At 37.5% G+C, this 26,818-nt stretch overlaps 1 long non-coding RNA gene across 1 annotated transcript; it reads right to left on the bottom strand.

Annotated features, from left to right (window-relative positions):
• Window positions 1-5,061: 5,061 nt before the first annotated feature.
• LOC131279168 (uncharacterized) lies at window positions 5,062-16,460 on the bottom strand. The gene is made up of 2 exons (XR_009186526.1): window positions 7,126-16,460; window positions 5,062-5,246 (listed from the first exon to the last, which is right to left on the bottom strand). It is a non-coding gene; the product is annotated as an uncharacterized lncRNA (long non-coding RNA).
• Between the last annotated feature and the right edge of the window lie 10,358 nt (window positions 16,461-26,818).

The following is a 26,818-nucleotide window of genomic DNA, read 5'->3' as shown; positions in this document are numbered from 1 at the left end:
GGTGGTATTTTTCAAGGTGGAAGGGAATAATTCTCTTTCTTTGTTTATTCTCACCTCTAGCCTTACAAAGCACTGGAATTTCTTTTTTTTAAAAAAAAAAAGAAAAGCAAAAGGATTTCTAATTTTAGTCTATTGTCTAGTATAGTCTAGTCATTAGTCTTATCTACCTATATTGAGTTTTATAAAACAGCATGTTATTGTACTACTGTTAAATAAACCACAGTTATTGTTTTTCTCCACTCAAGTAATGAGGAAATAATCATGTTTTCAATAATAGGTTAAACTGCTGTGCTATTGACAAAGTTTTAATTGATTTGAAAGATGAGAAAGCTCCTGCCCGTCTCAGAAATAATTGACTTATACCCTTGGGAACTATCCTGGATTTAACTATCGAAAATGCTTATTGAATGCTGGTTCCCACTTACCCACACACCTGATCTGAGGGGCAATGTGCTGCAGGTCAAGAAGGCACTGAACCTGTGGCAGCCAGGTACTCAGACTTGGGAGTCTATGACCATTCACTTAATCATTGATTCTTTATTCTTTAGTAAACATTGGCGTCTGATGTGCTAGACAGTGTGCTAGATGCTGAAGATAGGATACTGAATAAACCATTGTTCCTACTAATCAGGATGCTAACAAGCAGTGGTTAGGGGTGGGAGGAAAAGACCTCCAAGAAAATAAGCAGCTTTGTTACATGTTGGGAAGTTCTGAGACAGGGCCTGGTATGCCAAGAGTACTTTGGGAACAGATGTGAGAGGTGCCCAGTCCAACTTAGGGTTCCAGGGAAGGCTTCCTTCAAAAGAAATCATAGCAGGTGCTGGAGATGGGGTGAGAGAAAGTCTGGCAAGATGCAGGAGTGAAATCCTTACTCAACTACTGTCTGGTTAACCTTGAGAAAATACTTAAATTGTCCAAATCTCTGTTCCTTCATTTTAATATGAGACTAATGATGTTTTTCTTGTAGGATTGTCAAGGAAGTGGTAGAGTTTGTATTTAAAATATATCTAGGTGTGGAATGGATGGAAACAAGGTAAATACGGGGGCAAGAGAGGAGTTTTGTGAGAGTACACGAAGATGAATATAAAACATGTAATATTACTCCAAAAACATATAGGGGACGACAGACTAATAATGTAAACCATAAGGCAAAACACAGGATAACTAAAAAATTTAGAAAACTGTACAACCTAAAGTATGGACCACATAGTAAGCACAGATGTCATCTTGTTTGAAAGCTATTGTCTCGGAATCTGTACATCAGTTTCAGGAAATATGATATGAACAAGTTAAGAGATTATCGCTGTGGAAGGGAAAAGGTTTTATGGTGAATCTGGGGAAGTACTGTATATTGTATATATGAATTTCGGTGATCTAAGACTCTTGTGAAGCTGACATTATGTTGGGATTGACTTTACAGGAAGTTTTGGATCACAGAGTGGTTCAACAATGGCAGTGGAGGAATACTGATATAGGATGTTATTGACAGGATATATATGGTTGACAGGGAGTTATACAGGGCATATGCCCAGGGTATATAGTAATGTCTAGATATACTCATAGTGGAAACAATTAAAAACAATAGCTGGGGGGGATACTGGGCCCCTGGCCGGGGGGTCACTGTCGTGGACCCTGGGGGAGCAGCGGCAGTCCCCCAAGTGCAACAGCAAGAACCAGGAAGGAAGGAGGGCCCAACAGTGGGCTCCTGATACTTATGGCTATACTTTTGAGCCTATACACCTGCAATAAGAATAAGGCCTAGAGTAGCACTGTGCCTGGGAGTTTCCTCCTGACAGCCTTCATGTTACTCAAATGTGGCCACTCTCACAGCCAAACTCAGCATGTAGAGGCAGTGCATTCCCCCCAGCATGGGACATTACACCCAGGGATGAGCCTCCCTGGCACCGAGGGATCACTACCACATACCAGCTGAAGATGCAACTAGAAAAGGACCTTGAATTAAAGGTTCAACATGGATCAGCAGAATATCCCTGTCTACATATAATAACATGACTTCAAAATGCTGTTTGACCTAATGTAAGGGGAAAATGGAAAGGAGAAATGAGAATATAAGGCTATGAGTCTTTAAAAAAGAGACTGGAGGTTGTCAGAAGGAATACCCTTATGCACAACTGAGCAGAGTCTGAGAGACAGATAAAGTAGATACAATCCCAGGTATTGGTTCTTTTGAGGAATAAAGAGACCCACGGGTTCTATGATCATGGCAGATGGGGTTCACTGCCATGGCAGATGGCCCTTCTTTGGAGCTGGTGTTTCTGCGTGATGGAATTGGACTCAGAGGGGATCTCTTTTCACAAGACTTGCATGCTACTTTAATGGAATTGTAGTTGGTGTAGATATATTTAGGGGATTTGAATCTCTGGACTGATAATATGACACCCAGGCCCAGAGCCTCAACAGACTTCAGCTCCTACACTTTGATTTATTGGACTTACTCCACTCAGCTAACATGGAGTTGAAGAAGGTCAACCACCACAACATGGAGCCTAGAGTGTCTACAACTGGAAGCGGGAGGAGTGCATCCAGTACCCATATGGAATCTAAGCCCTCACTTGACATAGATGTGCAATGGACACAACCAATCCAATGTCCACAGAGAAAATGTGTAATGGGTGTGGGAACGGTAGCCATGGTGGCTGCTGGGTGTGGGGAACGGGAGGAAGAGATGAGATGTGGAGGCGTTTTCGGGACGTGGAGATGTCCTGGATAGTGCTTCACGGACAATTACGGGACATTATAGATCCCCCCAGGGCCCACTGGATGGAACGTGAGAGAGTCTGGGCTATGATGTGGACCATTGACTATGGGGTGCAGTGATGCTCAGAGATGAACTTACCAGGTGCAATGGATGTGTCACGATGATGGGAGAGAGTGTTGCTGTGGGGCGAGTGGGGGGTGGGGGCGGTGGAGTTGAATGGGACCTCATATTTTTTGAATGTAATTAAAAAAAATAATTAAAAAATAATAAAATATATCTAGGAATAATGTGTTTCCTTTTTTTTTGTCTTTAGTAATCAACCCAGTGATCCTCCCTAATACTTATATAAATGAAAACCGAAAAACAAAATAACAAAAATAAAATACCAAACTGAACATGCTCCAAGTTTCTTTGCCTGGACCAGTGATACCTTTTCTGACTATATTATCTAAATCTAGATTAATAAATGACTAAGAATGATTATAATTTGTCAAGCACAGTTGAAGGAATACTCTTTTCTCTAGCTTATGTTATACAGATATATTGTTTTCATTTTTTAAAATTAGAGCAATTGTTGGTTTACGGAAAAATCATGGAGAAAGTACTGTCCCCATATACAGCTCCCAACATGCAGTTTTCACCATTATTAGCATTGTGCATTAGTTTGGTATTTTGTTATAATTGATGAAAACAATGTTATTAGTCTATAGTTTACATTAGGGCTCACTGTGTTGTACAGTTCTATGGTTTTAAAAAACATTTTTGTTCTAGATTTTTTGAGACACTCACATCAGATGAACACCTGCCCACATGGCTTAAAATAGACCAATCATGGCCCAAAAAATAGTATGTGTTCTCTATGATTTCTGTGCTGTATTTGCTTAGGAAATTTTTTCTAGGGAAACAGTTTATTAAGCTGGAAATTTTCTCTTTCTTATTTGGAAGCAGTTGAGAAGAGTAGGCATGACTTAAGAGGGAGTGAGAAGCGTTATTTTAAGTGAGGACAGTTTAATCGTGCTGACTGATTAACACATCCTGCAATTTAGAACAATTTGTCCTTTCCTTGCAAGTCTCCGTTATCATCACTTGTCATTACTCTTGTTATAAACATATTGAGCACATCAGGATGTTGGTACGACTTAGTTTTTCTTTATAAAAAAAATATATTGTTCGGTATTTAGGCATCCCGAATCCATGAACAATTGAGAGAAAGAGACATGGCATTGAGCCTCATGGAGTGTCAATGAAAGGGTTAAGAATAAGGGATTTAAAGTCACAGAAACCTGATTTTAAATCCAGGACTTTATATGCGCCTGAAAAATGGTCACTGTGTATGTGTTAGTTTTCTTATCTGTTGAAATGGGGCAAAAATAGTACTTTCCTCAATGGGTACATAAGGAATTTAATGAAATAATCCATTAGAAGTAATATTGTCTGAAACAGTTCTCTAGGAAAGTTAAATATTATTAGGTATTATTCTTAAAGCCACATATTTTGCATTTGAGTGCCTGTTTCATGGTTGAAGGACCTTTTGAAAGTAAAGAAGAGCCAGAAACAGTAACAACAAACCGTTAGGAGCAGGAGGAGGTATGTGGGCTAACACCTCTGAACTGCAGGTAGAGTCAAGACTCAAGAAGGGATATATAACCTTGGGATTTTCCAATGAGAGAATCAAAGACAAGCAGCTGGATGTGGGCCAGGAGACCCAAGATCTCAAGCGTTAGCTTTTCAGTCTCGTGGGCCATCGAGCGTGCACAGGTCCTGCATAAATTGTTTGGATAATTATAAAGTTAATGGTATGTCAGTAAATTGAGTCAAGAAAGGTCCAAACTGAAGTGACAGGATTGTGAAAGCTGCCCCCTCCCTGAGATTTTTTTCAAAGATCTTGCCTGTGGAATATGATTTTATCCTAATAAGCTAATTAATTCTAAAAATGTGAAAGTGAATCTGAACATGGCCTTCTCTTAGACTCTTGTCTTATTTTTCTTAATAAGCCCAGCCCTTTCTATTGCTTTCTCTTGAGATACGTTTTCCAGGTAGAACACTTCAGAATAGATTGCTCAGGCTACCTCCATTAACACAGCAATTCTTCCCGTAGCCAGTGCAGGTCTGATCTATACATGTCTGAATTAATGGACACTCAGTCCCTGTCACGCAGGCAACTAGCTATGCAGTCTTGTCTCCCTCTGCCTCTGTGGAGGGCAGTGCTCAATGCCTGAGAGTAGGCATGCTTAATTAAGTAGGGGTCCTTCCTTTGAATAACATTATCATTTTAATTCTGATATGTTCTTAATTCTAGTGACAATTCCGCTCTTAAAAGGACCTGGACAACAAGCCGGAAACGTTCTTTGGTGAATTTATTAAACATTATATAGGCTGATAATCTGTTTTGCAAATTAGGAGAAATTGCACAATTACTCAAAAGTCCCCTGAGTAAGTATCACATTGGGTCTGAACAGATTGCTGCTTTTTTTCTTTTCTTCTTCAGTGCTTCATATTACCTTTCTGCCTTTAAGAGTTTGTTTAACTGGAAAAGAGGGAATAGAAACATGAATCTATGTGACAATATGCTACATGACCCGGATCTAACACACTGTCTTTCCATGAATAAAGGCTTCATGACAAGTCATTGCAGGAAATACTTCAGGGCTTTATAAGCCTAATTATAATTTCATTAACTTAATCATAAATTACCCCTGGCTCAGGTCTGCTTGTTACCTTTTCCCTCTCAGTTTGGATTTTGACCCGTGGGCTTCCTATTTCATGTGGCAGCTGCTTAGATCCTAGGTGAAGGGGAGTCTTGAAATGCATGCAGTCAGGGCTATCTTTCTTGGTCTGTTAGAAGTCCATCAGGAAACTGTAGGCTTAGCAGGAAGAGAAAAAGCTCAAAAGCCACAGACACTGCAGCTTCAAGTGCTGAATGGGCGGCATTCTAAGGAAACACGGTAACATGCTGCCTCTGCACCAAAGGTTCTTAGGTCTTAAAAAAAAAAATTAAACCCCGTTTACAAAGGACTGCATGAGGATTCTTCCATCTGATCTAAATTTTAAGATTCACTTGGAATTAAAATTAAGCAACAGATAAAACTAAAAGTTTAAAATGTCACACATAAACTCTTCAGTTTATGGAAATGGGGGAGTACTGAGGAAGGTACATCTGGAAGGTTGTCCAACAGCTCAGAGAGTTATGTGTTGTTCAAAGACATGAATCCTCTATCACTTAAGAAAATCTGCTGGCTGCTCTAAGTTTGACAGTTCATGGCACATTGTAAATTTACCTGAATCTGATTTATGTGCATACAAACACTATAATGAGAAGAATTACTACGTCTGTTTAGTGGTGGATGCTGTCTGAATGGGTGCCAAGGTATTGCCTGATTGTTGGTGCAATGCCAAGCCTTTTCTCAACTTAAGTATTGTTGCAAAATAGAAACCTGCTTTGGTTGAGGATCAATTATAAATGGCTATATAGGTTTTTAAGTTAAATTTATTTCTTTAATGTGGGTAGATCAGTCTGCACTTTAAATTGCTCAGGGCTTTAATTTGCAAAATGTGTGGTATGTTCTTTGGTTGTGTCTGGTTTCCTGCAGCCAGGTACTAGAATTGACTCGATACTGGTTACAAGATTGCCTTGATTTCTTTTTTTTTGTGTACAACCTTTAGAAGTTATTCTTTTAAAATTTCTGCTGTGAGTAACTGGAATCCTTCATAGATTTTTATTTCTTTTCAGTGTTTGTTTTTTGATGACTTCAGCTGGAATTCTAATTGTACTTAAATTTCTGCCTCTTTATCCATCTAGAAAATATCATGACTTTGGACCAAGAGTTCTTAAGCTATATAATTTCTTTAACTCCTGAAGAAAACATCCATCCACTGTTTATCTATATATAAAAAATAAACTTTATACATATATATAATACACTTTATTTTTAAAGAGGGTTTAGATTACAGAAAAGTTATATCAAAAGTGTAAGGGATTTCTATATAATCTATCCTTCCTCCTCCCACATCTTCCTCTATTAATTATATCTTACAATTGTGCGGTACATTTTTTATAGCTGATGAATAAATATTGAAGCATTGCTACTAACCAAAGGATATTGTTTACACTGTGATTTATACTTAATTCTAATGCCCTAAAAATGTCCTATGTTCCACCTATTATTCCCTTCCTGTCCCCTCAGAACCTCTGGTAACCACTATCTTGATACCAATGTTACATGTTCTTCTGTTGCTAGAATATTAATAAGTTTACTTTGTCCATGGTTGCATTCCCCCATTATATTTGTTCAGTCCTTAATCTTGAGGATTTTGGGATGGTGATGCCTGCTTTGCCTCAGATTGAGAGGGGGCTTAGATCTTATGTGTTAGATGGAAGGAACTGTTTTGCTTGCAGTTGTACATACCCTTTGTTTTTTGGAATGGGGTTTGTTCATCATCATCATTTTGCTAGATGTCCTGGGCAAGTCCAATAATCTGGAAAGTAGGTGTTGGCCACAACTTTTCTGAGATTCAGGGCTCAACTGGCAAATGAACAGACCAAAGATTTAAGTCTCTAAGAAATATATTTACTGGGTATAGTGCTAAGCATAGGCACAAATAAAAGGGGTAGAAAAATTATGTGCAGGGAATTTATAAATGAGTCTTTTACATTGGGGAAATAGGTTCTCATATACATCAAGGTAAGATCCACTGACAGAGTGCTGATTTCAAGGGATTGTATACTTTGCCTATTGTGTCCAGATGACTTAGAGTCCTCAGGAATACCCCTATTTGAGGCTTTGTTCACAGTAGAAGTTAGTGAGGTCTGCCTGAGACATGCATAAATTTAACCTCTGGAATGACCTCCCAACTCATTTTGAAATCTCTTAGCCATAAAAACACTTTTGTAGTTGATGTTTCCCACTTTTGGTCAAGGTATTAATCCCCTGGTACCAGGGAGGCACAACCCTGGAAGTCATGTCCCACCCTGGGGAAAGGTAATGCATTTATTTGCTGAGTTTGGCTTAGAGAGAGGCCACATTTGAGTAGAAAGGAGGCTCCCCTGAGGTAACTCATAGGCAATAGTTATTATTAGGCTCAGTTTCAATTTTAGAAGAATAAGTTTCGTAGTTACATGCACTAACATTGAGGGCTTGGCATATTGGTCTGTTTTCTTTTATTAGGCATTGCCTAGGTACTCAAGAGATTTTGCCTCTCTCTTTGAAACATTGCAGGACTTCTCAAGAAGGGAGTTTAAAATTTTGTTGCTTATTGTGTGGGTCTCCACCCACTAAGATAACACCCAATGACAAGATGAGCATATTCATATCCCATAGAAGCATGCCTCAGGTGCACTCTTTCCTGCACATCCCCCCACCATTAGCAACCAGCTCCAGTAACCTCCCATGCCATAATTGCCAAAACAATATTCACACAATTGTATTTTCAACCACAGACCTCTACCTCCCCAGAATTTGCCTGCTCCTTCCTCCAACGCTCACTCCAGTTCCAGGGATAGTCCAACAAACCCCAACCCTGCTCAACCTCACACTCCACCACTGTCGACCCTACTCACATCCCCGCACCACCATCGCCCCCATTCACTGCTAAACCACTCCCTTTTACCTTATCATAGGTTCTGTCCACATTGAGCATTGACTCACTGCTCTCTACACCTCTCTCTTTCTCCTGGTAACCTACTTTCCAGATTCTATCTCTGAGTCTGTTCAACATCCTTAGGTCATATCAGTGAGGTCATGCAATATTTGTCATTTAGTGACTGACCTACTTCACTCCACATAAGGTCATTGAGATTCATTCATGTTGTCCCATGTGTCAAAACTTCATTCCTTCTTACAGCTGAGTAACATTCCATTGTATACATGTACAACATTTCGCTTGTCCATTAATCTGTTGACAGACACTACGGTTGCTCCCAACTTTTGGCAGTAGTGAATAATGCCACTATGAACACTGGTGTGCAAATATCTGTTCATATCCCTGCTTTCAATAGTTCTGGGTATACAGGTAGTAGTGGGATTGCTGGATCATATGGCAATTCTATGGTTAGTTGCCTGAGGAACTGCTAAAACATCCTCCACAATGGCTGCACAATTCTACATTCCCACCAGCAGTGGATGAGGGTTCCCATTTCTCCACATCCTCCCAACACTTGTAGTTTTCTGTTTTTTTACTAGCAGTCAGTCTAATGGGGATAAGATGATACCGCGTTGTAGTTTTGATGTGCATTTCCTTAACTAGTGATGATGAGTATCTTGTGCTTTTTAGTCATTTGTATTTCCTCTTTGGAAAAGTATCTGTTCAAATTTCTTGCCCACTTTTAAAAAATAGGCCATTTGTCTTTTATTTTCGAGATAAAGGATTTCTTTATATATGCTGGGTATTAGAACATTATTGGATAAATGGTTCCCAAATATTTTTGCCAATTGAGTAGGCTGTCTTTTCACTTTTTGGATAAAGTCCTTTGAAGCACAAAAGTTTTTAATACTGAGGAGGTCCCATTTATCTATTTTTTCTTTCATTATTTGCACTTTGGGTATAAAATTTATAAAACCATTTCTTACTACAAGATTGCATAGATGCTTCCCTACATTATCTTCTCAGAGTTTTATGGTCTTGGCTCTTATATTTAGGCCTTTGATCTATCTTGAATTAGTTTTTTGAAGGGTATGAGATGGTGATCCTCTTCCATTCTTTTGGATACAGATATCCAGTTCTCCCAGCACCATTTGTTGAAGAGGCTATTCTGTGTCAATTGAGTGGGCTTGGTGGTCTTGGTAAATATAAGTTGGTCATATATAAGTGAATCTGTATCAGAACTCGCAAATCAGTTGCATTGGTCAGTATATCTTTCCTTGTGCTAATACTATGTAGTTTTTTTTAACCACTATAGTTTTGTAGTAGTCTTTAAAGTCAGGTAGCATGATCCTTTGGTTTTGTTTTTCTTTTTCAATATGTTTTTGCCTATTTGGGGTCCCTTACCCTTCCAAAATAAATTTCATAATTGACTTTTCCAGTTCAGTAAAAAAATGCAGTTGTAGTTTTTATTGGGATTGAATTAAATCTATAAATCACATTGGGCAGGATGGACATCTTAATGATATTAAGTCTTTCAATCCATGAACATGGAATATTTTTCCATTTATTTTGGTGTTCTTTGATTTCCTTTAACAATGTTGTATAGTTTTCTGTATCCAAGTCCTTTACATCCTTAGTTAAGTTTATTCCTAGATATTTGATTATTTTAGTTGCTATTGTAAATGAATTTTTTCTTATTTTCTTCTCAGATTGCTCATTATTAGTGTACAGAAATGCTACTGATTTTTGTGTGTTGATCTTATATCCTACTTTGCTGAACTCATTTATCAGCTCTAGAAGCTTTGTGGTAGATTTTCTGGGGCTTTCCACATACAGGATGATGTTATTTGCAAATAGTGAAAATTTTACTTCTTCCTTTCCAATTTGGGTTTCTTTTATATCTTTTTCTTGCCCAAGTGCTTGAGCAAGTACTTCCAATACAATGTTGAATAAGAGCAGTGACAGTGGGCATCCTTGTCTTTTTTCAGATCTTAGAGGGAAAACCTTTAGCATCTTAAATTGAGTATGATGTTAAGTGTGGGTTTTTCATGTATACCATTTATTATGTCAAGGAAGTTTCCTTCTATTCCTATCTTTCAAAGTGCTTTTATCAAGAAAGCATGCTGTAGTTTGCCAAATTCTTTTGCCGCATCAACAGAGAAGATCATGTGATTTTTTTTCTTTTGATCTGTTAATATGGTATGTTACATTGATTGATTTTCTTATGTTGAACATCATTGCATACCTGGGACAAAACCCACTTGATCATGGTGTATAATTTGTTTGATGTATTGGTAAATATAATCATCAAGTATTTTGTTGAGAATTTTCACATCAAGTTCATTAGAGAGATTGGTCTGTAGTTTTATTTTCTTTTGGCATATTTATGTGACTCTGATATTAGGGTGATGTTGTCATCATAGAATAGATTAGGTAATGTTTCCTCCACTTCCATTTTTTGGAAGATTTTAAACAGAACTGGTGTCAGTCTTTTCTGGAATGATTTGTAGAATTCACCCGTGAAGCCATCTGGTCTTGTACTTTTCTTGGTTGGGAGGTTTTTGATGACTAATTCAATTTGTTACTTTTTATTGTTTTGTAGAGTTCATCAGTTTCTTCTTTCATCAATTTAGGTTGCTTTTGTGTTTCTAGAATTTTTTCCATTTCATCTAAGCTGGCATACAATTTTTCAAAGTATCCTTTCATGATACTCTCTGTTTCTGTGGGATCAATGGTGATATCCTACCTCTTTTTATTTATTTTGTTTATTTGCATTATCTCTCTTTTTTCTTTGGTGTCTAGCTATTGGTTTAATTGATTAATTTTATTAATCTTCTCAAAGAACCAGCTTTTGGGTTTGTTAATTATTTTTACTGTTTTTTAAATTCTCAATTTCATTTAGTTCTGCTCTAATCCTTGTTATTTCCTTTCTTCTACTTGCTTAGGAATTAGTTTGTTGTTCTTTTTCTAGTTCCTCCCTGTGTGCAGTTAGGTCTTTGATTTTGGCTTTTTCTTTTTTTCTTTTTTTCCAATATAGGCATTTATGGCTATAAATTTCCCTCTCAGCACTACTTTAGTGGCATCCCCTACATCTCATATGTTCTGTTCTCATTTTCATTTGTTTCATGGTAGTTATTGATTTCTTTCACAATTGCTCCTTGGCCCATTGATTGTTTAAGTGTGTGTTATTTAACTTCCATATATTTGTGCCTGTTCTGGTTCTCTGTCCCTTAGTAATTTCCATCTTCATTCCATTGTGGTCAGAGAAATTACTTTGTATAATTTTAATCTTTCTAATTTTGTTGAGACTTGTTCTGTGACCTAGCATGTGCTCTATCCTGGAGAATGATCTATGTACACTTGAGAAGAATGTATATCCTGCTGTATTTGGGTGTAATGTTCTGCATATGTCTACTAAGTCTACTTCTTTTAATGTATTATTTAAGGTCTCTGTTTCTTTATTAACTCTCTGTTGAGCTGTTCTGTCTAATGGTGATAATGGTGTTTTAAAGTCCCTCACTATAATTGTATAGGTATCTATTTCTCCCCTTAGTTTTGCCATTGTTTTTCTCATGTTTTTGCAGCACCCTGGTGAGGTGCATAACTATTTATAATTGTTCTTTCTTCTTGATAGATTACCACCCTTGTTAATATATAATGTCCTTCTTTGTCTCTTACAGTAGTTTTGCATTTAAAGTCTATTTTGTCCAATATTAATATAGCTACTCCTGCCCTTTTTTGTTTTTTGTTTGTGTGTAAAGTCATTTTCCAACCTTTCACTTGCAACCTACTTGTGTCCCTGGGTCTAAAGTGAATTTCTTGTAGATAGCATATAGATGGGTCATATTTCCTTATCCACTCTGCTAATCTGTCTTTTGATTGGAGAGTTTAATCCTTTAAAATTTAATGCTATTACTGTTAAGGCAGTACTTACATTAGCTATTTTTTCTTTAGGTTTATGTCATATTTCATTTTTATTTCTTTTTTAAAAAAATCCTTTTAGCTACTCTTACCAATAATCTTCCTTTTTATACTCTCCTCCAACCCTCTCCTGTTTTTTCCTTTTAACCTACAGAGTTCCCTTTAGTATTTCTTGAAGGGCAGGACTTTTGTTGACAGCCTCTCTCCAATTTCTGTTTATCTGTGACTATTTTGAACTCTCCCTCATTTTTGAATGCTAGCTTTGCTGGATATAGAATTCATGGCTGGAAGTTTTTTTTTCCTTTTAGCATCTTAACTATGTCATACCACTGCCTCTTGCCTCCATGGTGTCAGATGAGAAATCAGCAATTAATCTTATCAACCTTCCCTTATATGTGATGGATTTCTTTTCTCTTGCTGTCTTCAGTTCTCTCTTTGTCTTGAGCATTTGGCAATCTGATAGGGTTTATGCTGTTTGGTGTGTGCTTCCTGAATATGTACACCCCTTTCCTTTCCTTTCTCTTCTCCCTCTTGGATATCTATAATGCATATATTTGTGCATTTCATAATGTTATTCAATTCCCTGAATCCCTGCTGATTTTTTTCCTATTTTTGTATCTATCTGTTCTACTATCTGTGCAATTTCAGATGTTCTATCTTCAACATCACTAATTATTACCTCTGCCTCTTCAAATCTGCTGTTTTGTTCTTCATTGTATTTTTAATTTCTTGCATTGTGCCTTTCATCACAATCAGATCTGTTTTCATTTCATGTAGGTTTATAATTTCTTCCGTATGTTCCCCCAGTGTCTCCTTAAAAACCTTTATCTCTTCATTCCTTCATTAAGTAGATTTATGATATTTTTTGGTCACCTTTGATCAGTTGTTCCACATTATGCCTCTTCTCCTGCTTTTTTTTTCATTAGACTGGGCCATGTCATCCTGCTTCTTAGTATGGTTTGTAATTTCTTGCTAGTTTCTAGACATCTGCTTATCTTGATGGGCTTATTCAGTTGGTTAGCTTGTCTTTCTAGTCTAGGGTTTTATTTCATTTTGTTTTGTGTTAATAATACTTTTTGATTCTTGGTTCCAATTATTCTATAGCCTTGTAGTTGTCCATGTTATTCTGAAAAAATATTAAGACCATAAAAAAAGGAAAGAAAGAAAATAAAAAGAATAAAAATAAAGATAAGGGTGGAAAAGGAACCATAAAAGAACCAGAAAAAAACCAATGAGTGAAAAATAATAAAGTAATATAAAAAGGAATAAGAAAGGTGGAAGAAAAAAAATAAACAGGAAAAAAATTAAAAGACTGGCATGATGAGAAGGGAAAAAAGAAAATGAAGACCAAATAAGTGAGAATGGAATGAAAGAAAAGCAAAAGAAGAGAGAAAAATGAAAGAAAGAAAGAAAAGAAAGAAAGAAAGAAAGAGAAAGAAAGAAAGAACATGAGAAGAAAGAAATAAAGAAAAAGAAACATAGGAAAAATAAAAAACAGTTAGAAAAACCAGGCCTCCCTTTCAGGCCTCTAGCAACTTTCACGGGCTGCCAGTGTTCACCCATCAACCAGCCTGACCTCCGCAGGTAAGGTACCTGGATGAAGAGAAAAAAAAGAGAAAGAACAGGAAATATAATAAAAGTTTCTTAAAAAAACCCTCAGTCTAAGTTCTCTGTCACCAGTCTGTTTGTCCCACAGCTCCCAGGGAGCCAGCTGGGTGCCTGACAACCCTTTGGATAGCTCTATGGCTCCCTTCTCTTCCAGGACATTTGGGAATCTGACAGCTCATCCACTGTCTCTTAGTGTCCCCCTCCCTCAGGTTGGTTGGGCCTCTGACAGCTCCTCGGTTTCCTCTTCCAGAATCTCTCTCACCTGGGCTGTTGAGTGTCTGTCAGTCCACACCATCACTGACCCAGTTCCTCATTCTCTCCCAGGGTAGGTGGGTGTCACAGCCTGCCTCATCATCTGATCATCTCCTCCTTCCCTCTCCTAGAGCTGCTTCAGCACTGGCTGGTGTCTCTCTTTTTCCTGAAACCAGCTGAGATCCAATCTGCACCCCCATCTTTCCCAACCCATTCCCCTCTCTGCCTGAGCTGGCTGGGTACCAGTCCTCACACCTGTTTTCCCCACAGTTCACCAACCTTGAGAGCCTGCTGGGCACTGGGATGCACCCTGGTCCCTGGTGGCTTTCCTCATGTTGGAACTGGCTGAGCACTGGTCTTACAGCCAACTCACTTTCCTGACTCTCCTCTCCCTCTGAGCCAGCTGTGTACTGAATTGCCTGCCCTATCTCCAATGGCTTCCCATTCCCCCAGCCAACTGGGTCCCCTCTCTCTAGCTGCCCTCTCCAAATGCCCCCCACAGTCCTTCCTGCAGCTTCGCTTCTGCTAGGTAAACTTGCCTATATTTCTGCAGTTTCTGGAGGAGTGTAGCCTGCCATTTCCTGCTCTGCCATCTTGGATCTCAGTCCATCTACTTTTACAACTTTCTGCTGAGATTATATGAATAGAGTCTTTAAAAATAAAAATTGTCAAGAACATCTTTCAACATTTTGAAAAACATATAGCTTATTTTAACTTTCGTAGACCTGAGGGAAATCTTACTGAAATCTAGATGCATAAACTAGAATGGAATGCTGACTGCTCCCAGGCTATCTCTACAGTGTTATTTTTCTTTTAGAGCCACAAAAGTTCATCCTCAACACAGGAAGAGAGTCTTATCACTGTGAATCCCATGATGACTGAAATCACCTCTTGTCATAATTGTACCAAACTAGCTATATAATTCAAAATCAGGAACTTGCTCTTTTCTTCTTCTCCTATATCTCCTTAATCAGGATCAACTAAACCCAAAGGTCAGAAATATTCCTCTTCTTATAAGTTAAGCATCGCTAGGGAAGAACAGAGAACTAGAGGCCTTTGACAAAGAAAAAGTATAGTAGGGCAATTGGCATTCCCAATACAATGACTGAGATAAGTTGATCTTTCACCAGTCATTCAAACCCCAAATTTATAGTGATTGCCCACCATATATAAGGCACTGTGTGAGGAAAAATTGTGAAAGACTGACATGGGCAAAAAGTGTTGGAAACTGAGGCACAGTGACCTCACAAGGAGAGCCGTGCTGTCTCCATGCTAGTGCTGTCTGCAAGGCTACGCTTGCAACCTAAGAATGTGGTAATTAAGAGTTCCGGGCAAAGGGGATGAAGCTGTTAAAGGCTGAAAGAAAAGATGAGCACATACCTTTTGTAGTGAATAGAACACTTAGACTTTGTACCTTGAGATAAGATTTTTAAAAATTCCTTAGACTATGGGTAATGCTGATAGTTAATACGTGTTGCTGCCTGATGACACGTAGGCTATGGGTTTATGCTTATTAGCACGTAGGCTACGTATGCCTGCTTCTTTTCATGTATACTGGGGTATATATAGAGCCCCTTGTAAACAATAAAGTTGTCTGAGGAGTTATTACTCGCAGACCTCCTGGTTCTTTTTCCCTCGCTCTTTCTTTCTCTTTGTTTCCTTCTCCCTTTTATCTTTCTTTCATTCCCGATACCCTTCAGGTCCAAATCTCCAACAAAAAAGAAAAAGAAAAAAAAAAAAGATCTCCATGTGTCCTGATTAGAACAACCTTCTGGGTTGTCTATGACTTTCATTGTCTTCTAGCTATTTTGCAACCCTCTTAAATCGTAGAAAACTGATAATGATGTAAATGATTCTTGTCCATAGAAATGTAAATTAATTGTGTCTGGTGGAATGAAATTGATTATTGCCCTGTGAATAGACCGTTTTGCATCTAGTAATTTATTTTAGTTATCTGAGGATATATGTGTGGTATTTTGAATTCTCCTTTGAATGGGTCCTAACATCTTACAGTTCCCCTCATTAATTTACAGGTTGATTAAAATCTTTGACATGTTTTCATTTTATATTTGTATAAGGGTAATGACTATACCCTCTTTTAAACATTCTCTTAACAGTTTGACAATTAAAAAATATGACACATACTTGCTCTTAAATTGTGTGCTATCTAGTTGGGGAGAGAGGACATATAACTACAAATTGACAGCAGTTCTGAGCTCTCTTAGCCAATGGGCTTGGTATTATTATATTTTTGGGGGATTATAATAATCAACAACTATTTTTACTTATTATTCCCTCATTCCCTTTATCTAGTTCTCTACTTACAAGTGAGAAATTTATGGGAAAAGATTAAAGAGTAAAATTTCAGGCTACTGGAGTGATAGGGATTAATTTTTAAAAATAAGACTTTTTCCTATCAAAATAATAATTTTATTATTTGGAAAATAATACACCATGAAAATTTAATAAAATGGAAATCACGGAAAAGTAGAGGGAATAAAAACAATAACCCACAGCTGTACTGATCCATGTTCACATTTTAGTATGTTTTCATTCAGATTTTCTAGACTTAGTTTTTCATTGTTTTTGCTTTTGGTTTAGTTTGAAATTGTTTAGTTTGTTTCTCTTACACAATGTATGTAGGCACAATAATGGCCTCCCAAAGGTTTTCACATTCTACTCCACAGAACCTGTGAAAATATCAGGTTATATAGAAAAGGGGACTTAAGACTGTTGATAGATTTAAGGTTGTTAATCAACTCCCTTAAAATAGGGATGATATTTTGGATTATTCATGTAATCACAAGGGTTTTTAAAAGTGGAAAAGGGAAACAGAAGAGGGAGAACCAGGGAGATGGCAGTTGAGAAGGACTCAGCCTGCCTTTGGTGGAGAAGCAGGTCCTAGCCAAGGAATGTGGGCAGTCTCTGGAAGCTAGAGAAGGCAAGGAAAGGGATTTTTCCCTAGAGTGCCTAGAAGAAATACAGGCTTGCTGACAGCTTTATTTTATTCAGTAAGACCCTTTTCAAACTTCTGACAATTCTAGAACTGTAAGACAATAAAGTGGTATTGTTTAAGCCACTAAGTTTGTGGTAATTTGTCATAGCAGCAAAAGGAAACTAAGTGTATATATTTAGAACTGGATTTTTTATCCATAAGATCATATGCATTTACATGTTATTTTAAATGTTTTGCAAATGCAACTTGTAATGAATGCCTCAGAGATTATTTAATAACCCTCTTTTTATTAACTATTTAGAATTCAATCTAGAATTTATTTTCTTTTTCTTTTTCTATTAATGTTCTTATTAGTATCTTTAGGCACAAAGCTTTTAATATATATTATTTCCCTAGGATAGATTCATGTAGTAAAATATTGTTTCAAAGGGAGCCATACTCTTTCAAAGGACAGAGGAAAATAGTAGAATTCACCTTTTCTACCAATGGGGTATTTTTGGTTTTTACCAAACCCTTCAGAAGACCTGAGTTAATAATCATCCCCCATCACCTCCTCCTCTACTTCCCTCAGTGGCCTAGTGTGACAGAATCCAGAAAGAAGAAAGAGGCAAAATCCAGTGCTCTGGGTGAGAGTCCTGTGGACGCAGGTGCAGAAGGCTACAGATGACATCATTCACCCTGGAAATGGGTAACTAGTTGCAGGTCCAGAATTTAGCAGAGCTCATTGTAGAAAAATAATCTTTAAAAATATTTAGAGCAGGAAGCAGACGTGGCTCAACTGATAGAGCATCCACCTACCATATGGGGGGGTCCAGGGTTCGATACTCAGGGCCTCATGACCTTTGTGGTAAGCTGGCCCACGCGCAGTGCTGCCATGTGCAAGGAGTGCCCTGCCACACAGGGGTGCCCCCGAGTAGGGGTGCCCCATGTGCAAGGTGTGTGCCCTGCAAGGAGAGCTGCCCCACGTGAAAAAAGCAGATCCTGCCCAGGAGTGGTGCTGCATACACGGAGAGCTGATGCAGCAAGATGATGCAACAACAAAAAAGCGACACAATTTCCTGGTGCCACATGACAAGAATGCAAATGGATCCAGAAGAACACAGAGCAAATGGATACAGAGAGCAGACAATGGTGGGGAAGGGGAGAGAAATAAATAAAATAAATCTTTAAAAAACAAACAAATAAACAAAAACATTTAGAGCAAAATTTTAATGCACTCAGTGGCCATCTCAGGATGGGGTCTCTGAGGGCGATTAGCATAATCTTCAAACTACAAGAAAATATTTTAAGGATGGACGAGAGATGTGTATTTAGTACCATTGTTCAAATGTTTGCTAATTCCTAGTAAGAAAGAATTTAAAATTAATGTTAGCACAAATAATATCACTTTTAATAAGTTATTTATAATCAGCTGCATGGCAAATCATCTATAATTCTTATTCTATGGAATAGGTTCAGTGATTCCCAAATAGATATTTTTATTGCCTTGCTAACGGGTTATAATAATAAACCTCAAAGTGTATTTTTATAGTTAGATATCTTTAGAAAGTGGATAGACTTGACAACTGCAGAAAATTCCAGTATCTGGAGTAGGTCGACCAAGTAAAAAGCACCTTCCGCTTCCCCCTCCTCCCCATACCTATACTGAATATTGCCTTTGTTTGGGTGAACTGCATAATACACTGCCACATCTTGAACTTTGTATTTTGAGAAGCTAGGATAAATTGATACAACTCGTTAAAAAAAGGCCGTGAAATATTTCAGTTAGCTAGTTTCCTGTCTTCTCAAGATAACTAGTAGGGAAGTTTTCACCTTTTAAGCCAATTTCAGTGAAAGGAAGATGCCTTGATTCTTAGATACAAAAAAAAAAAAAAAAAGTGAAACTGGGGAAAGAAATGAACTCAAAGGTCCAAGCATACTGTCAGTTACTATATATTAATTTCTTCATTTATTAAATGTTTCTCAGTCACCACTTAATTGTCTCTAACTTATTTTACAGATAATTTCATTTAACGTGTCATGAATCAAGTCAGGTTAGAGTGTTTACTAAGGGCTTTTATGAGCTGAGTGGCAACCTCATGGGAGCCATCCCCCTAGGAATGATGCTCACCATTAAACAGCAAGAAGACAGCCTAGTAGAAAATGTATCATTTCAGGACAGAGTTGGACCTTAACTCTACTGTGAACTGTATAAAATTAGAAAAGGAGAACATTAGGAGTTGACCTAGAAAGACTGAAGAAAAGTTATAATTTCATTAGAGTACACTTTTTGAATGGGGTAAGTTTTATATGGGACTACAAAGTGGATGGAGACTATTACAGATATTTATTTAAACTATTGGGAGTAATAAGGAAGAACACTGAATAAAATGGCAACAATTGCTTAGGAGCTAGCCAGCAGTTGCTCTGTTTTATTTTCCCAGGGTAAAGACATTTGCTTAGAATGAAATGGATTTCTAAATAATCACTCTCAGTCTAAATGAGTCTACCTTGGAAGAAAAAGCCATTAAGCCATCAGTGCATCCCCCCTCCCCTCCTCACCTACGCATTAAAACAAAATGTTTGCAAACCAAGGGCCTCATTTTCAACAGAGTCCTATTGCTTATGGAATCGATTTGCAAACATTCCAAATATTTACCTAAAAAGTTCCTAAAAGAACACTTGGAGACAAGATTTTGAGGGCTGTGATGCTCTGTAAAGAAGCATATTATAAGGTCATTTTCAAGATATGCATTTGGAAAAACAGTATCTGAATTTGCAGTTGTTTCACCATTCAATTGTGTGAATAAATTAAGAATTCTAGTGTTCTCATTCTTGCTTTGCATATATAAATATATATTCCATAAGTATTCCATAAATACTTGTGGAATTGTTTAGATAACTCGAGTTGGATTCTGATCTCAAAAATCAAATCTTTCACAGGGACATTTGACTGAGAAAAGAGTGGGACAATTTTTTCATCTTTGCTTTTTTGCCTTAGGAGAAATTTCTTTTGGTCAATTTAACTTATGATGCTGTCAACCTCTTAGAGTGAAATGGCAGTTTGTGGAAATTAATGAGTCAAGGAGAAAAAAGAAGTGATGATATACAAAAGGAAGGAGAGTTTAACTGGAAAGATGTCAAACGGTGCATAGTTGTCAACCTCTTACGCTACTTGAGCAATTTCAGGGGAATTGGCACTAAAAGGGTGGCTTAGGTCAAAGCTGGATTGATTCATTGATTTATTCAATAAAGGTTTACTGAGCACATATTTTGTGTCAGGCAGCTTGCTAGGTTCTGATGATTCAGGAGTGAATAAGAAGTTGAAGCTCTGGGCCCCAATGGAGCGGACTGACATCTCCTGCAGGTAGAAGAGTGCAGTGGCAGTGTTGGTCATAAGAAGCTGGGGGTTCTAGCAAGCACACTGCTGCTTTCTGCTTCTAATATAGAAGGGGGGGGGGGGGTGGGAAAATTTTTTCAAAGATAGGTTAATATCAGATAGAACAAGAGATAGAATGAGAGTAGTGTGTTATGATACTAAATTCAAATGGAGTAAGATTCTGTTATGAAAAGCTAAGATACCATTTATGGTTTTATCCAAATCTGGTCATTTTCTCCATTTCATGGGCATTAAGGAGTGATTAGATAACTAGCTTATTTATTACAGTCTAGCACATTGCCTGCCTGGAATGCTGACTAAAAATATTTGCTGGTGGGTTGAGTGAAATTTAATCAAAACAATGATTAAATTGTAGACTATAACCTAATGAAGTCCTTATATATGTGACAAAAATCCAAGAGTGGAAAATGGGAGGAAGACAAAAGAGAGTCATGACTAAATATACATCCTAAAACTTGAATTGCCCAAGTCTTGGAGAAGAGATTTTATCATCACTGGAATTCTAGATAACTCAGAGGCATTTTTTTGGTATTAAAGCCTGAGATTTTAAGATTGTGGCAATTTCATCTGCATGATATTCCTGCAAAAGATGCATCTTATCAGAGACAAAACTTAAAACACATTAAAAGAGGTGATCCTCTGTGTTCACATGAGTATTTTGCACTCTGGTATCAAGACTAGTACTCTGATTTAATAAATCATTCCTAGTTTTAGTTGGATAGAAACTTTATTTTAAAAAAAATCTTGTTTGGCTTTAAAACGGAAGTTTTCAAACATGCATCCATATGAAACTGAAGGTACAGAAGACTTTCCAGGAGATACAAAGTCATGGATAGCCTTAAGGGGATTGATTTCCTGCTCCTCCGCGTCTGTGGGTACACTTTCCTGAACCTGATCTGCTGAGAGAGTGTCCTTACTGGGGCAGTTGCCTTTCCCATCACGCCTTTCACAGCCAGGTTTCTCTATTCTGTATAAGAAAGCCATGCTTCTCCCCCATCTCTAATCTTCTCACCATCCATAGCAGAGGTATTTGAGACAGCATCACCCCTGAAGGAGGAGGGTCTTGTGAGAGCTGAGCACAGGAAGCTCTGGTGAGAATTACCGAAGTACCCTGTACCTTATTTTCCTGTCATTCCAACAGCAAATTCATGTCTCTCTGTCGATCTATGAGTTTGAATCTAGAGGTAAGGAAGTTATTTACGAGATGTGATTTAACATATTTAAAATGAACAAGGAAGTCTGATTTGGTTGATTGGTTTACAGTGAAGACAAGCTTTGTCAATTAGTTCTACGGTGGATATTTCTTTTATGTTTAGTGAGCTAAAGTTTCAGCTCCAAGGTTTTGACAAATATTTATTATAAGCATGTGTCAACATAAAATATGTTGTTTAAACACATCCTCTGCAATAACTTAAATTTACAATAAAAAGTTTTAGAAGTCAACTTAAAAATATGAGAACAGATACATGTTTTCTCAGAAGGTCATAGATTTAAAATATCAGTTGATAGAAGTGTGGCAGCCCAGTGAACGTAAAGGGAATCTCCTAAACCTCTCCCAAGGAAAAGAATTTAGCACTAATGAAATCACCTAAATGTTAAATAAACATGTTTCCCAGAAAATGGATTTTATATATATTATATATATAATTTGCTTAACTTTCCACAGTTCTGGGGACTAATGGAGGATTTCTTGAGTCTTTGCTGGATAGCTCAGCTCTCCTTTAGGGGAGCATTTAGGATATCATGTTCAGCAAAGTTGTCTTCCAGGGGTGGAGAAATGTGTCATTCAGTTTTCAAACACGTGCTGTAGCCAGGGCCAAGAAAAAATAGTGTTTGCCCCAGATATATTACTCTAAGATCTACTTTCTCACTATAAAAGTAACATTTGTTGTAGAAACTTTTGAAAATACTCAGGATTTGGTTATATATCCTTCTATTCATTTTTCTATTTATAGAAATTAGTTTCTTCTTTCATTTTCAACTTTGGGATCTTAATGTAATAGTTTAGTAACTACTTTTTAGTTTTATCAATACAGCCTGATCATTTTCTTATTTAATTAAATATTATCCTACTTATAATTTCTTGTGATTGTGTATTATTCTGTCAGAAGGAGGTACCATAATTCATTAAGTCTACATTTCTCAGACTTGAGTAAATGTCTGAATCTGTTTCAAAGGAAGAATAAATTCTTATGTTCTCTCCTGGATTGACATTATTTTTATGATATTACTCCTCTACATAGAACTATAAAATTAGGATAAATTCTTCATGATGGTAGCTTGTCTACAAATATCATATCAAACCAACACAAATTTACATTTAAGATGAGAAAAAATCAATACAATTAAAATTGCCAACAGCCATTTTATGTGACAGTTGATGTTTAAAAGTGAGATCATGAATGTTTTATATTTTCTTTGTCAGCATGATTTATTTGATTTTGAACCTGATGGGCCAACACTTGACTCATTATCAATACTGTCATTACTATTTTTCCTTTTACATAATAAACTCAATTTAAACCAGTGATCCAATATTTTCATAGGTCAATTGATTTAATGATGTTGTTTACTACTAAACTTATTCTTTGTAAGTACAAAGATAGTTAGTCTCAGTGTGAATGTGACATTGACAATTTTGTTGCTAAGTGATGACATGATCATCTGTCCTCCCACTACTGCTCTCCCAACCCCTGTGACCTCTGTGCTCTGAGAGTACTCTACGAGCTCAGTCTTCCCTTGGCACCAATGTGACTGTAAGTTCAAATACAGATTCAGACGTTGAAAACAGTTTAACGATTAGATATAAGGTGTTCTATCATATGGTCCAGAATAGTGTATGTTGACATGTTTAGTTATCAAAGTAAAAACAATGGCTAAAAACCAGAACAAAACTTCTTTTATAACTCAGATCTCAAGTCTAAGGCTTTTAGAAACTTATACTTGATTTTCTTTTGTTTAATGTCTGGTGTATTAATTTTCTATTGCTACAAAACGCCACAATTTTAGTGGCCTGAAAGAACACAAATTTATTACAGACCTGGAAGACAAAAGTCCTAAAATCTAGGTGTGGCACAGCTATATTCCATTTGGAGACTCTGTGGGGAAATCTGTTACCTTGCCTGGTTCATCCTCTTAGAGGCCACCTTCATCACTAACTCAGAATCCCTTCCTCCATCTTCAGAGAGGGCCACTCCAACCTTGGCTTCAGCCATCACATGTCCTTTTATGACTCTGACCCATTTGCCTTCCTCATAATAGGACCCTTCTGACTATACTGAGCCCAGCCAGTTAATCCAGAAGAGTTTTTAACTCCTTAACCACATCCCTAAAGTTTTTACAATGGAAGGTAACTCATTCACAGGTTCTGGAGATTAGGATGTGGACATTTTCATGACCATTGTTCAGCTTATCACATCTGGGTACCCAAAATTTCCCTTATTATAGCAAGGATGTGATGTATGCAATTCTCTTCATTAGCCTTGATTATTCTTTTAAAATAAAAGAATATATTCCTAGTGCTGGAATCCATAAATCACAGGGTTCATGCATCTTTCTTTCCTTTCCTTTCCTCCTTCCTTCCCTCCCTCCCTCCTTCCCTCCTTTCCTTTCAAGAAAAGTCTTTTGAAAAACAACATCACATTACTCCCTGGCAGGACTGCTCCAAATTACATTCCTGCCAATATTGTGAAGGGTAACTTTTCTTGTCATTTGACCACACTGGGTATTATTTGTTAAAAATTCCTTTCTACTTGATAAGGGGAAAATATTCATTGGTATTTTATTTTATGGTAATTTGATGTATCTTATTATATTTCATGAACATGGACATTTTAAAATATGTTCACTGGTCATTTGTACAAAAGAAAATAATTTAAATGGAAATTTTATTCAAGTCTATATTGCTCTATAGGGGTTTATTTCATTACATGGAAATCACCTAACCTGTAAATGGCATGTTTCTGAAATTGCAGCATCAGTAGGAAATTTTTGTCTTTGAACTAAAGTTCATATCTCAGGATGTTTAGGAGAGGGGACTAGTTGTCTAGATAAATGCAAGGATAATAATGTCCAGGAAAAAATGAATCCAGGTCTGCATATTTTATGTAACAGGGATATCTTGGTCACACACATTTGAAGGATTTTTAGAAATTGCTTTATTATACAATTAGGACATGCTCATTGAATAAAAATTTTATATTGCAGGAAGCAAAAGGAAAACAAAAACAAAAACAAGCCATGGTGAAGAAGGATTATTTTTCCACAGCCATCTTTATCCCCAGGATGCTTGGGAAGTCAGAGGCCTGGGATGCTAGCAACAGGGGGTCTGAAATGATAAGACTGTAGTCACAAGTTAAAGTTGGGAGGGTTTTACACATACTTAGGTTTTATTTGCTTATAAAGACTCTATAAGTTCTTGCTCTGGAGAAGAACTTGTTGCTGGGCTAGGGAATCCAGGCACAATGCAAGGCATTTAACACTCAGGAAATCATGCTAAAATACTGCTGTCAGACATTCGAGAGCCAACAATATCCTTTCCTTCCTTGCTGAATCCCACTGGGGATATGCTTTTCTTAAAGAAGACAAGTGTCAGTGGTTTTCTTCCTTTAAGATCCCCAGAAAGGTCTGTTTTTAGCTGTGAGCTGCTGCTTTGCCTAGCACTGCATCGCCGTGTAGGATGCCTGGTAGAGAAGGCAGCTGGAGAGGAGGAAGTCGGAAAGTGAATGCTTGTAAGGAGAGAGCCCTGGAATATAAAGAGAATGTACTAGGATATACACACCCAGAAAGTACAGCTTTCAGGCATGGCAGAAGAGAGTCTCAACTGCCCGAGCTCTTTCACTTGTTTGGTGTTCTAGGATGATCTGATTTATTTGGACCGTTTCATTGATATTGTGAAGCTAGAAAGATGATGTCTTGTGCATAGTAATTAACAATAGGCTTTAAGAGTAGTCTGCAGAATGGAATATTCCAGGATTTATGACACGTTAGGCATTTTCTTAGTGGTAGCCAGCAGATGGTGGTAGCGTACCATAAAACAGCAAATGGAGTCAGCTGGGTGAAGCTAGGAGGTTCAGTTTTGTTTTGCTTTGTTATTTAAGCTTGACAATACCCATCTATATATCCTGTGGGTGCAGAGTGTTTGAGCCCAGTCTGATCTTAAACTTGTTTTATGATGATATCATTATTTTTTACTGCTACAAATTAACTGTCGGTTTCAATCTACCCTACGTTTCTGCTGCCTTCGGGGATCATCTTGTCAGTTATGCAGCTTTCCAGTTTTATGGCTGAGATCAAGAATGATTCCTTAAAGGCACATGGGAAACACAATGTGTCTTTAGGATGAAATGTGGGAAAGTGGATGTGAGCTTTGCTATTTGGCGGACACTGAAGGTGTACAGGAGAGATAGATAAGGGCAAACCACTAAGGCCTCAATTCAGTTTGAAATTTGACTGGCTTTGACATTTACTCAGGTGCAATCATTCATATAAGTATTGCTAGTGTCTTACCATCAACTGTGTGAAATAGGGCTAGATGAGTTCTAATATCATACTACAGAGTTATAGTCAAACATGGAAGAATGTAAGGAGGGAATTGTAGTTACAGATTCCCAGGAAATTCCTTCATTAGGACATTAAGTCATTTCCTCATTCTTCCTTACAACTAATGTCCATTGAGTGCCTACTGGGTGCCTACCCTTGTTCCAGGTACTGGAAAATCCTTGGAAACTTACTGGGAAAAAATTCCTGATGATTGCTATCTAATCTTTTCTTGAACTGTAAGGGCAAGAATGATCAGGATCCTCTTTATAGCCTTGACAGAGCACTGCTGATTCGTGGTAAACGAGAAGGAGAAAGAGGTCATATTCTGGCTTGTCCCAGTCAAAGATTTCCATTGCCAACACCCTGGCATAAATCTGTCACTGAGTTCTGCTACGAGCCAGCACACTGTCCAAGGATATACTGAAAGATGGGGAGAAATCTTCAAACCAGTAAGAAAGAGTCAGCCTTGTTCTTTAAATTTTGAATGGACAGAGTAAACATGGCTTCCAGCTCCCTGCCAAATTATCTATAGAGTCTACAGAATGGTTGTAATTCCAGCCTGCTAAGTATGCCATATCTACTCCTAGAATGTACCGGTTTTTACCAGAATTGAATAACAATAGACATTATAGCATGCCTAATGTGGGCCAGGTCATTTCCTTTTTTTTTTTAGAAGATACTAGAGAATGAACCCAGGAGCCTCATTCATGGGAAACAGGTGCTCAATCACTGAGCTGCATCTGTATCCCAATGAGGGTTGTTTCTTTCGCTTGTTTTCTTGCTTGTTTGCTTTTAGAAGTTACTGGGGATTGTGTACTCAACCACTTGAGCTACATCTACTCCCTTCATTGCTTATTTTTAA

This window comes from Dasypus novemcinctus, chromosome 7, assembly GCF_030445035.2.
Source record: "Dasypus novemcinctus isolate mDasNov1 chromosome 7, mDasNov1.1.hap2, whole genome shotgun sequence".
Taxonomy (NCBI): domain Eukaryota; kingdom Metazoa; phylum Chordata; class Mammalia; order Cingulata; family Dasypodidae; genus Dasypus; species Dasypus novemcinctus.
Note: the sequence above shows the minus strand (reverse complement) of the source record. Positions and strands in the feature narration are given on the sequence as shown.